Here is a 10172-nt window from a genome sequence, read left to right as displayed (position 1 = left end):
GTATGCTTTCTGGAGCTGCTAGAAATTCTCTCCACCCCTCCCCCCACTCCCTCTCTCTGTGTAACCCTAGATGTCCGAGAACTCACTCTGTAAACCAGTCTAGGCTCAAACTCAGAGATCCACCTACCTCTACCTCCCAAGTGCTGGGGTTAAAGGCCAGTGGCACCACCTCCCAGACCCTCTCCCCACTTTTTTCAAATATCTTGGTTGAGATATAATTTATAGACTACAATATCACAAAGCTGAGCTCTTATTGTAAGACACAAACCTGTAATCAATCCTCCAGCACACAAGAGGCTAAGGATCCGGAGTTCAAAGTTATCCTAAACTGTGGTTCAAGACCAGCTTGGGCTACAAGAAAGAGACCTGGGCTTACAAGCCAAAGTAAATACACAATGCATGCGTGAATGGATAAAGTGTATCATTCAATGGACTTTAGTACACGCACAGAGTTGCACAACCATCACTCTAGTCTCCTCTTTGAACATTTTTATCAGCCACAAAAGAAAACTCATGTACTTTAAAAAACTACCCCCTACTCCTATCTCTGCCTCCTCTCAATCCTGGGCAACCACTGACCTGTGTTGTCTCTGTAACAACTCTGCCTCTTCTGGGTATTTTGTAAGATCAGGCAATACGAAGCTTTATGAATGGGCTTCTTTCAGTTATCATAGTGGTTCTGAGTTCATTCACATTACAGTAAACCCTATTCCATTCTTTTTTAATGCTGAATGAAGGATTTGATTGCCTGAGCAATTCATTCATCAGTTGGTGGCATTTGAGTTGTTTATACTGTGGGATTTTATGCTTTTATCTTCAAAGCAACATATTACAGTGGATATGTGTGTACACACTTTTATGGGGGTGCTGTTTCATTGATCTGGGGTAGATGCAGAGAAGTAGAATTATAGAGATTTGGTAGCACAATGTTTAGCATTTCAAGAAACTGTGAATTTGTTTTCTGAAGTGGCTGTATCACTCCTCTCTTCTCTCTCTCTCTCTCTCTCTCTCTCTCTCTCTTACTAACAGCATATAGATTCCAACATTCCTACCCACACCTGTTACTATTCGTCATTTATTACAGCAGTATGTGGGTTTTGCTGGGATGAGGGGGCGGAGAAAGTATAAGTAACAACAAGCCCCTTTGAGACTATGTAAATATTTTCCACACTAAACAACAGTGGCAGATAAATAAAGCAGAAAACAGAAGTTTAAGAAATCCTAGCTGATTCCTAAAATAGAACTTTCAATAAGAAGTACAAACACAGGGTAAGGCTCGGAGAAAGTATAAGTAACAACAAGCCCCTTTGAGACTATGTAAATATTTTCCACACTAAACAACAGTGGCAGATAAATAAAGCAGAAAACAGAAGTTTAAGAAATCCTAGCTGATTCCTAAAATAGAACTTTCAATAAGAAGTACAAACACAGGGTAAGGCTCGGCACCAGGGACTACAGCTCGTTCCCTAGTGCTGGCAGCAACGCGGTCCACGGATAAGGGCCAGAGTACCTCCTAGGGAGTGACCTACGACGTTCAGAAGTGACCTGAGATGGAGAATGTGAACAGACCTCTGCACTCAAAAGCAAAACAAGAGTGCAATGAGGCAGAGCGGAGTCCTACCACCTCAGTAATGCACTTGGCAAGCGGAGGCAGGAGTATCAGAAGTTCAAGGGGACCAGCTCTGCTTAGTTAACCGAGACCCTGTATCAAAACCAGCCAATGAACCAACCAAAAACCTCACAAAAGCAAAACAAACAAAACAGAGGGTTCAAACAATGCAAAAATGTTTTGCCCGTATAAAATGTAAGAAAAAACAATGTAAAACGTATTTGCCCATGCCTTTCATTTCAGCAGTGGGAGTGGTGGGTGGTGGGTGGTGGGTGGTGGGTGCAGAGGCAGGCTGATCTCTGTGACTCTTTCTCCTTTGTCTCTCTCTGTCTCTCTCTCTCTTTGTGTGTGTGTGTGTGTGTGTGTGTGTGTGTGTGTGTGCATGTCTGTGAGTGTGTGTGTGCATGTCTGTGAGTGTGTGTGCATGTCTGTGAGTGTGTGTGTGTGTGTGTGTGTGTGTGTGTGTGTGTTGGGGAGAGGGAAATTAGGCAACCCTTGGGAGCTGGTTGTCTCTTTCCACCTTCCTCCGTTTGAATTCAGGTCTTCAGGTTTTCACTGCAAGTGAAAACCCCTCCAGCCATCTCTCAGGCTCTATGAAGTTATTCACACTCATTGCTTATAAGATCATGGGAGTTGGGGGTGGGGTTCAGTTTGTCCATTTCAAAGACCATTATTTATAAAACCTGAAGTTGCCATAGGAGAGGGGCCACCTAGAGCCTTCAGTAGGCAAAGAGCTGCAGTAAGGCATGCAACGGAAATCCAAGCTCAGAAGAATCTATTGACTCTCTCCTAGTTCTCTAAACTGTCCACCACAAGGACTGGGGCATGTCAGAGGTCGAGGTGTAATTAGTTCCAGGTTGCGGTTGGCTGCTCAGGTGATTGTCCCCACAGAGGCCGTTTGACCTGGGATAAGCTTGTGAGCAGTGACTCACTGGGTCACCAGGCACATTGCATGCCCCTTTCTCATGGTCTAGGTGTGGACCTGCAAAGCCAGGATCCTAGGATGCTCCTAGCTACAGGGTCCTCCAAGGGTAAGTGTGGCTCTGCCCTGGTCCCTGGGCAGCGGTTACTGTTTGGTGCCAAACGCCAAGATTTAAGAAGCTGATCGAGGAGAGCGTGTGTCCTCAGCAAGTTCAGAACTGCACACTCACAGCGCTACCAGACTTCTAACCAATCAAAACCTCTTAGAGCTGTCTCTCTGACGCCTCCGCATCTGCTTCAGACTCCTGGGTTTTGAGATGGAAAAGACAGAACATGCTAGGGACATGGAGGAAGGGCCCCAGGCCTCAGTGCCCTCCCCCACTCCCTCCTGGTGCCCTAAGAGGCAGATACTGGACACAGTGTGACCTTTTCCAAGCTAGAAACCTATTAACAACGCCAGATGCCTTACTCCACACCGCTGTAAGATAACAGGCAGGACATTAGGCCCTCTCTTGCATACTGGATCAGCAGTGGGCTCAGCCTTCTAACTGAGATATCCCCTGTAACATAGGAGAATCCAAGAAAACTAGTGAGAGGCGATGGGTCCTGGTGAACGCACCTGGGCTCTGTTACAAAAACCTGTGAACAGGAAACCTCAGTCCCTGACCGTTTTCCCCGCACTCAGCAAGACAGCAAATCAAGAGCATACTTCTGGGCGCTGCTTGGAGTCTGCATAACTTTAGCTTTCCTCGTCTGAGGCCGAATTGACAATGAGATTCCATTCTAGGTTGCTGGGGTGGAGGTGGGCACGTCCCCCACGCTTTCGCCTTCTCCCCCGTAGTTCAAACTAGCTTGAACTCATAATAACTGTCCTCAACCTCGTGGCAACACTGCTGCTTCAACTTTGAGAGCGGTGGGATTACAGGAGCCACTATACCTGGCTCCATTAAGACCGTGTCTGGACACCTGAGGCTTTAGCGTTCTTCAGGCCGCTGGCCTAGATCGCCATCTGCTGGTCACTGTGGCACATTACTGTTCTAAAGCTTCACATAAGGCGTACTTTGACAAATTTATCTTAACTTGAATTTAAGAACCGATAAAAATAGATTGGGAATATAGTCCAGTGGTAGAGCCCTTGCATCACATGCATTATATCCTAGGTTCTATCCATGGTTTGGATAGATAGATATTCTAATCTGCATTGCATGTGTAAGAAAATAGCTTCGGAGAATATAAGGAGGATATGAGACTTACCAAGCACTAAATGTCACACGTGGAATCCCAGTGATTCCTCTCCAGTGCTGTATACTCTTCCATGTGACAGGTACTCACATGACTCTGGCCTGACTACCTGCCTTCGCTTAGGGAAGACTCTCATGTCCCTCTGCACACCACCCCCAATTTTCAGAGACGTGCATGGCCGGGGCCAAGATCAATGTGCTTACTGACACAGTGCAGCCCACCGCAATGACGTTATGCTGCCGACACATTATTTCCAAAAGAGTTAAGTTTTCATTCATTGACATACATGTTTGAGACTCAGTCACTGAAAAAAAAAAGGGCAATTAATGAGGCTAAAATTCAACAGTCGAATGCTGGCCTATTGTGTGTGAGCCCTCTGGTTAATCCTGAACAGCACAAAGAAAAGGAAAGATATTTTTCTTAAAAAACTAGACCTTGGGGTTGGGGATTTAGCTCAGTGGTAGAGCGCTTGCCTAGGAAGCGCAAGGCCCTGGGTTGGTCCCCAGCTCCGAAAAAAAGAACAACAACAACAAAAAAACTAGACCTTGTTCATTCCTTCCTCCCCTCTCTCTCTCTTTCTCTTTCCTTCCTCTCCCTTTCCCTTTCCTTTTCCCTCTCCCTCTCTCCTCCCTTCCCCTCCCTCCCTCCCTCCCTCCCTCCCTCCCACCCTCTCTCTTTCACAGCTTGAGGACTACTGCTCTAAATTAGGTGCTTTTCCAGAATACTTTATCCATCTTTGGGAGAAGATCCCATAGACAGGAGAGGATCCAGGAAGTCACACATAGGAGTGTGTGTGTGTGTGTGTGTGTGTGTGTGTGTGTGTGTGTGTGTGTGGTGTGTGTAGAAGGGTAGCATTAGAGTTCGGTGTCACAGCATGGGTAGGAGGCAAGCAGGCCTATCAGTAAAGCTAACTCAGTATGGGACAGGGGATGGAGTGACAAGGCTGATGATGGAGTGGATGGAAAACACCATCTAGGAGAAGTGTAATCCACTCCAGCTCGAGCCAGGCAGAAAGACTTCCTTTGGGGAGGGGACATGATTATTTGAAGTGCCCATCTTGAAGGATGAGGCTTACATTGGGCACTGGGTGGATTGAAGGAGGTCATCTCTTCCTTCCTGAGATGCTGTCCCTCATTAGGAGTCCTGAATCTCCTCCCTGACCTCCCTCTCATCTCCTCCCATCTCTTCCTGGCTGTCTCCCAGCTCTATGATTATAACAAGCACCCAGATGTTGCACGTGGGTGCAACTGTCCCCCTTGTCTCATGAGACCCCTTCAATGTGGATTGCTCCTGACTTAGTTGTCTGGTGAACTCATTCAATCCTCCAGCTTGACGTTCAAGCCTTTCTGGTAGGTACCTTCCCACAACCCTCCCTCCAATCACAGGTCAGTCCCATGAACAACAAGTGTTAGGTCTGGATGTAGCTACCTTCTGTCAGGGATTTCTGTCTTTTCAGTGGTTTAGGAGCTCTCGTAGATGGCAGAGGACCGGCCGGTTTTTCTCAATCAAATAAATGGTTGGTTGGCTGGCTTGATAGAAGCACAACTTAAAAAGCAAACAAACCAACCAACAAATAAACAAAAACAAGGAACAAGAAACCACCCCTTTTAAGAAAAACGGCTCTCTCTCTGGCTCCCAGTTCTGTTCCAGGACATAGGCCTGAAGGGATTTAGCCATGTTATTAAAGTGAATTAACACTTACTTGAAATAACCACAGACTCCTCTGCACCCCTGAGCTTGCAGCGGCCAGATTACATCTCCTCCAGGCACAGACGTTTGACATTTTGTTGCAAAGTCATTTTCCTCTCATTTCCTTATGTTGCTAGAATATTCTATGTCTCTTCACTTCCCCTCTGTGTCCCCATTACTCACGTTAGTTAAATTTATCCCTTGCCATTTAATCATCGGAGATAGACTTGCTGGTATGCATGTTCTCTGGGCACTGCTTTCTCCTCTCGGACCATCTGTCTCCTCCTGGGCCACACTGAGAACAAAACCCAGACCCCTCCCCTTTGGGGATAGAGATACTCAGATACACTGGAGTCCTGCATTCCTTCCCAGGCTGGCTTTGACTTCGGGGTTCTCTTGCCTCCACCACACTCATGGCCTTCCCTCTCTCCAGCCTCCTCTTCTGCTTCCTAGAACTTGGTTGTTTTATTTTTAACTTTATTACATTTATTTAGTTAGTTTGTGGGTAGGTGAGGGCACGCACAAGTCATAAATGTCAGGGGATAGCTTGTAGGAATTGATTCTCTCCTTTTACAGGGTAGGTCCTGGGGATTGAATTGAGGTCACTAGGCTTGGCAGAAAGAATCTTAACCCATTGAGCCATCCGGCCTGCCTAGAACATGGATTTTTTTTTTTTTCGGAGCTGAGGACCGAACCCAGGGCCTTGCGCTTGCTAGGCAAGCGCTCTACCACTGAGCTAAATCCCCAACCCCTAGAACATGGATTTTATTTCGCCTCCAGACCAAGCAGTTTGGGTAACCTTTAGTCACACAGACAAAGGAATGTGGTAATTCTTCTCTGGATAGGTTTAGTCAGGAAGCCTTTAAAGGGACAAAGAGGAAGCAAAAGGGGGTGTTGTGAGGTGCCTGCTTGAGATACAGCCACAGCAGTCACTCTCCTTAGCTGGTTGGGACACCGTCCCTCTCACATGAGGACAGAGACCCTTACCTTTCCCAGAAACATTTGGAAAAGACCAGAAATCCACAACTTATTGAGGGTAGACTTGTCCTTGGACCTCTCCTTGTGCCACGTGGGCGCTTGGGACTGTACTTGGGACTCAGGAAACGAGTGGTGTGGAACTATCTCGTAGGATCAGTTTCTGTTTTTGGGAGCTGTGAGGACATAGTGAGCCTGGGACAAGTCGTGCCAGAGAATCTCAACATCAGAAGACAGGCGGGCGGGCCTCCGTGGTTCAGCAAGGAAGATAGCCACACTGAAATGTGGCTGCAGGCCAAGATCAAGAAGGCAGAGTTTGTTTCAAAAGGACCAGAAGTGGCTGCTGATATGAGGGAACCAACGCGGTTAGAATCTGAGCAAGAAACTTTCTGGTTGGCTATGTGATTTACACCTGTAATCCCAAGACGTGGGAGATGGAAATGTGAAGATAGGAAGTTGGATGCTTCCTGGGCTTTAAGACCTTATCTGAACAAATACATATAAATAATGGATACAGAATACACACATACGCACACATGCATGAATGCATGTACATACACACACACATGCACGTACATGCACACATGCAAACACATGCACAAAAGCACACACATGAGCAAAATCCCTGGCAGGAGAGAAAGACAGCAGCAGAAAGAAGCTGGGCCATAGCTGGGCTAGAGGTAAAGAAAAGCCATAAAGGGATTTGCCTTACATAGAATTGAGGGCCAAGGAAACAGTGGCCTTGGGCACAGTCATTTTTATTTTGCTGGTAGTGTCTTCTGTATCCCAGGCTGGTCTCAAATTCACCGTGTAGCTGAGGATGGGTTTGAACTGCTAATCCTCCTGAGTGCTGGGGACAGGAATTCACCTCTACAGGTAGCGTGTGTGATGCTGTGACTAGAGCTCAGGACTTTGTGAAGACCAGGCGAGCACTCTACCCACGGTAGATTTCTAGGACAGAGGGTGGCTCAGTGGTTAAGTCCATTGGTGATTCTTACAGAAGACCCAGGTTCAATTCCCAGCGAAGAGGCTCCCACATCTGTCCCCCCAGTCCCAGGGGAGCCTATGGAATCTGATGCCCTTCTAATGGCCTCGGAAGCATCAGGTACACACATAGCATATAGATGTACATTCAGGCAGAACATTCAGATAAATACATTTTTAAAAAAAGGACAAAGGGGACACAGATAAAGCACTTAGTAATTATGTTTTATGAGTCAATTTATAGACCTTCATACATATGGTCATATTTAATTTTTCTCTATGTAGCCCTGGCTGGCTTCTCTGTGTAGATCTCTATGTAGTTCTGTCTCAAACTCAGAGAGATCTACCTGCCTCTGCCTCCTGAGTGCTGGGATTAAAGGTGTGTGACACTATTCTAGCCATATATATATATATATATATATATATATATATATATATATATATATATATATATTGGTTCTTTTTTTCAGAGCTGGGGACCGAACCCAGGGCCTTGTGCTTCCTAGGCAAGCGCTCTACCACTGAGCTAAATCCCCAACCCCTAGCCTTATATTTTTATTTAATAAGATATACTTTATTCTTGTGTCCATTTCAAGGATATTTTTTTCAGAACAAAAATCAAATCTCCAGTCTCCATGTGTTTGTGTTTTCTTTTATCTCCCATTGTCTTGGTTGGAGGAGACATCACTCACTGCTTACTGTTCATAATACACTTATCTCCTTTAATTCTTACAAATGTCCCATGTCTGAGGATCAGAAATCAAGAATGGGGGTCAAGGGTACATAAAGATACAAGCATAATCAAGATTCATTGGGAAAGTTCATCCTAGGCTAGGCCGAGAGTTCAGCTAGCCAGGAGGGTGACCAGTAAGGTGGGGTGTGTAAGGGCTTCAGCCACCTTCCCTTAAGTCTCCATCACTGCATCCATTTTAAAATTTTTATTTTACTTATTTATCTATCTGTTGTGGTGCTGAAGACAGAATCGAGGGCGCTATATATATGGTAGGTGAGTGCTCTACCATGGACATCCATCCCCATTAAACCAGGGTTCAGCCCAATCACCCCCACCCCATGAAACCCAGGCTAGCCTTGAATGTACTATGTAGCCCAGGTTGGGCTGGAATTCAAGAGCATCCTACATCAGACTTCTAGGTGTTAGGATGACAGGACTGAACCACCACGCCTGGCTCTGCTCCTCTCTCACTTGCAACTGTGACTGAACGTATAACAAGAAGCAACTTAAGGGAGACATGGTTTATTTTAACAGCGCAAAGTTGAAGAATTGAATCCGGAGAGGTCTGCCTTGCTTCGCTGGTGAGGACTGTCTAGAGAGTGTCTATGGAGAGCTGGAGGGTACTACATGGCAAGAGGAACGCAATATACAGGTGAAGGCAGAACACACATGGCCTAATTACCTCTTAAAAGCCCCCTTGTTCCTTTCTCCTTTTTCTTGGGGGGGGTTGGAGGTCCCTACCCTTTTAATACTAATGTGAATTAGATTAAACAAAATGAGGGAAGACGCTGTGAATTCAGGCCAGCTGAGGCAAAACAGTGAGTCCCTGTCTCACCAAGAGAGAGAGAGAGAGAGAGAGAGAGAGAGAGAGAGAGAGAGAGAGAGAGAGAGAGAGACAGAGAAGAGACAGAGAAGAGACAGAGAAGAGACAGAGAAGAGACAGAGAAGAGACAGAGAGACAGATGCAGGGGTCAGGAGGAGGCAAGAAGTCCAATCTCCCAGGAATTAGACTCTCAAGGCTTGTCCCAAGTACTTTGCTTTCTTCACTGAGGCTCTACCTCCTAAATGTCCACTTGCCTCCTGGGCTGTGCAGATGGCTTCCTTCTTGTTCCCCTCAAGGATCCATCAAGGAGAGCACCTTCTAAAACAATGCCACCAACTGGGGACCAAGTGTTCAAGTGCCAGGGCCTATAAGGGGACATCCTACATTCAATCCACAACACTCTCTCAGGTGGCTCTGGGTGCAGCCTCTTGACTGGACAATTGCCTATATGCCTGAGCAGACTATGACTGAGTCTCTCACGGAGGGGCCAAGAGTAGGGGTCTCCCTAATTGATGGTGGTTCTTGAACTGATCATGTTCATGTCATGAGCATCTCAATCAACTAGAGCCTCCTGACAGAAAAAGGAAGCAAGCCTTCACCTGCAGAAGCAGGAGACAAGTGAACGGTTCCAAGTTCAAAGATGCTGCCTGTGGCTAGACACTTCCCAGGAGCCTGACAGCATTCTCGGCTGCCTTTCTCCCAGATTCTGTTGGGTGCTTACTGTGGGTTACATCCACCATCCAGAAACTCTGCTCTCAAGAGTTCTGTTTATGGGGTTGGGGATTTAGCTCAGTGGTAGAGAGCTTGCCTAGCAAGCGCAAGGCCCTGGGTTCAGTCCCCAGCTCTGAAAAAAGAAAAGAAAAGAAAAGAAAAAAAAAAAAAGAGTTCTGTTTATGCAGTAACACATCCCTGATCAAGGCAGTCTAAAACAATGGATGTTGTGAAAATTCTATAGTTCTCTAGGTGTACCAGATTATTTAAAAATATGGTCTATTTATAAATAATAAATATTCATATAGTGTGTGTATGCATGAATGTGTATGTGCGTGTGTGCATACGTGCGTGCGTATGTGTACGTGTGTAGGTGTGTACGTGTGTGTGTGTGTGTGTGTGTGTGTGTGTGTGTGTGTGTGTATGAGCTATGTAGAACTTTCAAGGGTTCATCTCTCCTCCCATCATGTAGTTTCAGGGGTCAA

This window comes from Rattus norvegicus, chromosome 19 (assembly GCF_036323735.1).
Source record: "Rattus norvegicus strain BN/NHsdMcwi chromosome 19, GRCr8, whole genome shotgun sequence".
In the NCBI taxonomy this organism is placed as follows: Eukaryota; Metazoa; Chordata; class Mammalia; order Rodentia; family Muridae; genus Rattus; species Rattus norvegicus.
Note: the sequence above shows the minus strand (reverse complement) of the source record.